We start from the raw sequence: 6000 nt of genomic DNA, 5'->3' as shown, positions 1-6000 counted from the left end.
CTGGAGTTCTGGTTCGACTGTACGTTATCCCTTCCGCCTAACCGATGTTGCAAGCCGGATGAGGTGTCAAAGTTTATCCTTGACTGCCAAATGCCTAGCTTCCGTTTTTTGTTTAGTCGGGCGGTAAGGACGTTGTCTTCTCTTGTTTTCTGGGTGTAGAGGTTTGTGCTCTGGGGGAGATCTCTACCCAGTTGCTTCTCCGTTTCCGCAAAGCGTTTAGCTGCTGTCATGATGGCATCCCATGTGGATGGCATGCCATCTCTACCCGTTAAGGTGCGGATGAGCTCTGGGTCGTTCGCGCCCTGGATGAAAGCAGCGCGAACAAGATCTTCGCTAATATTACCCAGACTTAGCTTCTTTGAGTTGAAGCGAGTGATGAAGTCTGGCAAAGATTCATCTTTTTCTCGAATGCAATTGAGGATTGTCCATTGCTCTTCGGTATACTTTCTTTGTTGGCTGAAGTGTTGGCTAAATTTCTGCTGGAAGTCTTCCCAATCGTAGATGTGGTGGACCGGTAGACGATCGAACCACGCTCTAGCTGCCCCAACAAGCGTCATTTGGAACATGTAACACCACGTAGGTTCCGTCCAACTACTGACGGTTGCCCCCGCTATGAACCTGTTCAAATGATCGTCTGGATCAGATATACCATCGTAAGTGCCGATGTTGGACATCTGTTTGGCACTTTTCGGGACGATTGCTTCCACAATGTCCCTTGCAAATTTGGACGTTCCCGCCTTTGCAGCAGTTGGTGTAAATGTTTTGGAGAAGTCACGTGGGTTTCCACCCGCGTTTTTTGGTTTGAAGGTTTCTCCAAAACGCCTTCTCGGTTGGGAGTCCGTTTCCTTACGCTTCCCTTTCGCCCTATGACGAGGGTTTGCGTCACTATCGGATTCCTCCGAATCATCGTCAAAGTACTCTACGAATTCATCAGCCTGTTGGAGTAAACGTAAGCGTTCATCCAACTCAGCTTGGAATTCTTTTTGACGTGCTTCCGCCCACGCTTTAACTTCATCTAGTGTTTGGAGGGGGAGCCTCGTTCGTTGTATCTCTAACTGGGTATCGGTGAATCCCAGTGAGCGATTATTTACTGCACTTGCCCCAGCTTGGGTAACTGGGGTAGTGTTCGTAAAATTTACTGCACTTGCCCCGGCTTGGGTAACCGGGGTAGTGTTCGTAAAAACTGTGTAGTCGCCGGTATTCCCCCCAGTAGCTGGGGTTGTGGTTACCGGAGTTTCTTTAACCATCTTTCCAGAAGTTTGAAAAAACTGAAAAGAAATTAAGTTCTAGCTTTTATGCACGAATGGCGCCAATGAAGAAACACTAATCGTCCCCGGGCAGATTACGGATAATCTGGGGGTTAAATAGATGTTTCCCACGAGGGGTTAGATCCGGCAAAGATGGTTCTTCTGATAACCTGCAAAACAGACACCGTGAGCTCGTCACTAAGAAGGGGGGGTACCTCCTTGTAACCACCCTCCGGCGTGAGAATCAGACTAGATTGCTCTTGAATATAAGTGTATATTAAGAGATTGCTAGAGCAGATATCAGGTATAAGATATAAGATACAAGATAAGATGAGATGATCATACCATTTGGGGTATTTATAGCTGAAGGTAGGTTTCCAAGAGGGTATAGCCGGCTGAATAGTATTCCTGTTCTACCAACTGTGGCCTACGCACGTGCCATGCTGGTAGTTGGTGGGTAGGCAGCGGCTGACAGTGACCAGGCCTGCTGTGTACTATTCCTTTTCCACCAACTGCAGGCTATGCACGTGGTATGACAGGAGTTGGTGAGTAGGCAGCGGCTAATAGTGACATACAGTACAAGAGCATGCTGCTCGCCATACTGTTGTCAATGAGCTGTCGTATCTCTGGTTAGATCTTTTGCCCATACCTCGTCAGGTACAGTACAAAAGAACCTCCAGTATCGTACGGACTGGCTCATTTGGGCGGGAGTATTCCCCTTCCCGCCTTTGTGCGGGATTGTTCCCGGCTTTGCTCATTCCTTCAGGTGACTACTGAATTATTTTGAGAGCTAAGTGCCTTGTGCGTGTAGCCTTGCTGCGTGGGTGGCCTTCCCTGATGGCTTGTATCCGCAGCTGCGGGAACAGGCGGAGTACTTCGCCATTGGGAGGCATTTCCTGCGGGAACAGCTTGCGTACTGCGCGTAAGGACGTCACGTCTCTGAGCATGGTGGGTCCTGCGGATCCAGTTGGTTTCTGCGCAGACGTCTCTCTTCAAGGTGAGTCATGCGGGTCCAACTGGGCTCTGCTGGGACCTACCTCTTCATGGGGATTTTTAATGAGTTTAACAAAAATGAATAAAGTTTATATAAATCATTTGATGTTTATTAGTTGAAGAATGATTTGTATACAATTACTTATAATTTATTAATATAAGATTAAATAATAATATTAATAACAATTTATGATTAAACATTTGTTTTCAAGTAACATAATTAATTAATTAACTTAAATGTTTAACATGAATTCTCTTAAAGAAAATTATAAATAGTAGTTATGTTGAAATAAAATAAACAATAATTAATTTACTCAATTATTAATTCAAAGATATGAAATATGTTAAATTATTGTAAAATATTTTAAATAAAAGAAATTTTTATAAATAATCTTATTTAAAAGAAAGTTTATAAGTTACGATGATCAACGAATCATAAGATTTAGATAAATATATATTCATGTTTGTTCTTGCAATATAACTAGGCTTGATCCAAGATTTAGAAAAATCAAAGTGTTCATCTTGGATATCCATGATCATAATGATTCTTAAAACCAAGATATAATATTTTTATGATAAAATTAACATGATCATGAAGAACAATTTATGAACAACTATGAACATTCAAGATAAAATCAAAACAAAAGCTATAAAATGCTTGAAATGGTAACAACTTACTTGTTAGTGCTCTTAAACTTAAGAAAAGAATGGATTGAGGTGTGAAAATAATGGATGATTTGTCCTCCTTTTATAGTGAAAATATAGAGTTGTTATGTCTTATGGAATTAAAGAAATTAAATCATGTTTAATATAATTAAAACAAGGATTAAAAATAGTTTAATGGAGCATTCAAAAGGTTTAACTATTTTAATAAACTTTGTGTAATTAAAACATATATTAGTTTTTTTATTAGTTAAGTAACATAATATGAAAAGATGATGATAATGATAATAATTATAATAAAAGTAGTAGTAGTTGTTAAATAATAATTCTAGTAAATTGCATGAGACATGTACATAAATATTTGATCTTGAATATGAATGTTTTAAATGAGTATGTAATACTACAAGGGTGGTGAAATGTATAATAGCATAGAAATGATCACATAAAATACATTAACGAAAATTGAGATTAATTAATAATATTATAAAAATATATAAATTTAAATAGAAACAAAACCGAAATTTAAAATGGGTCGGGTTTTCGGGTTTGAAAAGTAACGAATGTCACAACACCCTTTTCGGTCCCTAAAATGGCCTTAAAACGCTTAAAACCAACTCCGGGGACCAAAACTGCCAAATTTGAAAGTTCAGAATTTCCACCAGGTGACCTTAGCGCCGCGCTAAGGTCAAGGGTAGAGACCTTAGCGCCGCGCTAAGGTCAAGGGTAGAGACCTTAGCGCCGCACTAAAGGCAGTCTGCACCAAAACTCGTTTTGTTGTTGTTACATGTGATTTAAACCAACCCATTTTCATGCAAGACTCTTTTTGCTTGACCAGTTCAACTTACCCTATATATGCATGACAATATCCTTCATTTTATACCTGCTCATACTCCAAATTCTCTCTCAAATCCAAAGATTTCAAGGTTGTTATTTTATTGTTCTTAAAGGTTTGACTTCCAAAAGTCAAACTGTGTTAAATTTTTCATTTTAATTAGCTTATATAGTCTTATTAATACTTGAATATGGTTGTACAACATATATATAATATACACCCCTTGTTACCTTTGGCGGTTAATCCTCTGGTCTCGGTCGGTGAGGTTCCGGGCCTTGTAAGGCAAGGCTACTTGGAGGAATTTCGCGGTCCTTGATATATATATATATATATATATATATATAATTTGTTTATACATATAAATCATGCTTAACTTCTGCTCATTTTAGTTTGTTTGTCATATTTACAAGTTCCATGGTTATGGGTTTGAAGAGTCTAGCCTCGGTTTAACCGTAAATAGCTCTAAACTATAAACCGAAGTTTGTTTACTAGTTTTTGTTAAATAATTGTTTAAACATGCTTAATGTTGGATTTAAGTTTAGAAAACCATTTTTATGAGTTCTATGGTTATGGGTTTGTAGAATCTTACCTCGGTTTTAACCCGAACCAAGATCCGAACCGAAAACCGAACTTTTGTTTAGAGACTTTGTTAACTGTTTAGTTGTAAAACTTAAGTATCATCACTTATAAATTATTATACAAGTTCTTTGATATTCGGGCATGTGGAAACCATCTATGAACTTATTGTGAGATGGAAACTGAACCAAACCGAACTAAACCGATTTTCGCTCACTTAAGACACACAAGTGTGTTTTTAGCTATCAAGACTTGTGTATTTCTTTAAAAATACTTTACAAACTGATTTTAAATATTTATTTAATGTACTTGGAATGTTGAATCCAACTTGATCTTATAACAAAGTTGGACCGACAAAACCGAACACTCGCTTAACGTATGTTGTTAGTTCTAAAACAATAGAACTACATACTTGGTTAAGTCTTCTTAGATTTTATTGAGTTATCTCATAACATATGTAATTTTGGAAAATTGACTTGGGTTTGGCCAATAATCAGGACCCGAACCAACAACCCGAAACACTCGTTTAAACCCGTTTTAGTATCTATGTTATATAGGGACTTGCATTCTTGCATTTTTACCCACCTTATTACTTAACATAGGTTGAGTAAATATTAAGGTTAGATACTTTAACCCGGTTTCGAGCAAACTTACATATTTAAAGAGTTATTTCTATAATTTCTTAAATAGTTACTTTACAAACCTTAAACTTTGATTGTTTACATTTCTTGTCTTTTATTTTAAAGCCTTCTCAAAACAACCCTTTCTAATACACGAATTTTTCTTTCGTTTAGGCCTTGCTCATTAAACTACATCTTTCCGGTTACTCGTTTTTTTACCGATCAAGTTTATTACTTGAAAGGTGAGTACTTTCATTTCCTCGTTTTCCATCTTTCATTTTGGGGGTGATATTGCATACTTATTCAAAGTAAATGATTTATACTTGAGTCTTAAACCACAAACTTAATCGTATACTTTACTTAAATAAATGCTCGATTTGGTGTTCTATGCTTACATGCTTATATCCTTATGTGTTTACCGCTTTTGGTTGGTTGATCTATTAAATCCTAGTCTATTTGGCATCCCCTTATAGAAAGGTGCCGTTAATATATTCTTATTAACGATAACTATAAATCCTAATCTATTTGGCAACCCCTTATAGCAAGGTTTCGTTTATTCTTATTAACGATAACTATAAAAAACCTAAACCATCTGGTATTCTCTTATGGAAGGTGTCACTAATGTGTTAGCGATCTCATATTATCCAAATTGTTTCTATTATTTACTTTTTCGTATACAAGTTATGACATTTTCTTATTATATACCTATTTGTTCAAAAACTATGAAATTTCTCACCAAACTTTGTGTTGATAAACTTTATTTTATGCAATATTATAGGTTTGACTATAGTTGACTCGAGGACTTGGAGAAAACGTTATCAAGACTATTAGGATATTAGTAAAACGGACAATATATTATTTGCTATGTTTGAATTGGATTTATTGTATGAACAAGTTATGTGACTCGTTATGATTTTATGAAATAAAATGAGTTGATTAAATATTGTCACTTTAATAGTGTCTTGAGTTGATTAAGTTGTACTTGTAAGGCCCCGTTACCGGTAGCCCTACTTTCGTGTTGGATTTACTCATAAACGCAGTTCTAAATATCAGAGTTAATTAAAACATT

Source organism: Bidens hawaiensis, unplaced genomic scaffold (assembly GCF_021521415.1).
Source record: "Bidens hawaiensis isolate Kalapana, Puna unplaced genomic scaffold, B.hawaiensis_p1.1 tig00014463_1, whole genome shotgun sequence".
In the NCBI taxonomy this organism is placed as follows: domain Eukaryota; kingdom Viridiplantae; phylum Streptophyta; class Magnoliopsida; order Asterales; family Asteraceae; genus Bidens; species Bidens hawaiensis.
This window is presented reverse-complemented; position numbering follows the sequence as displayed.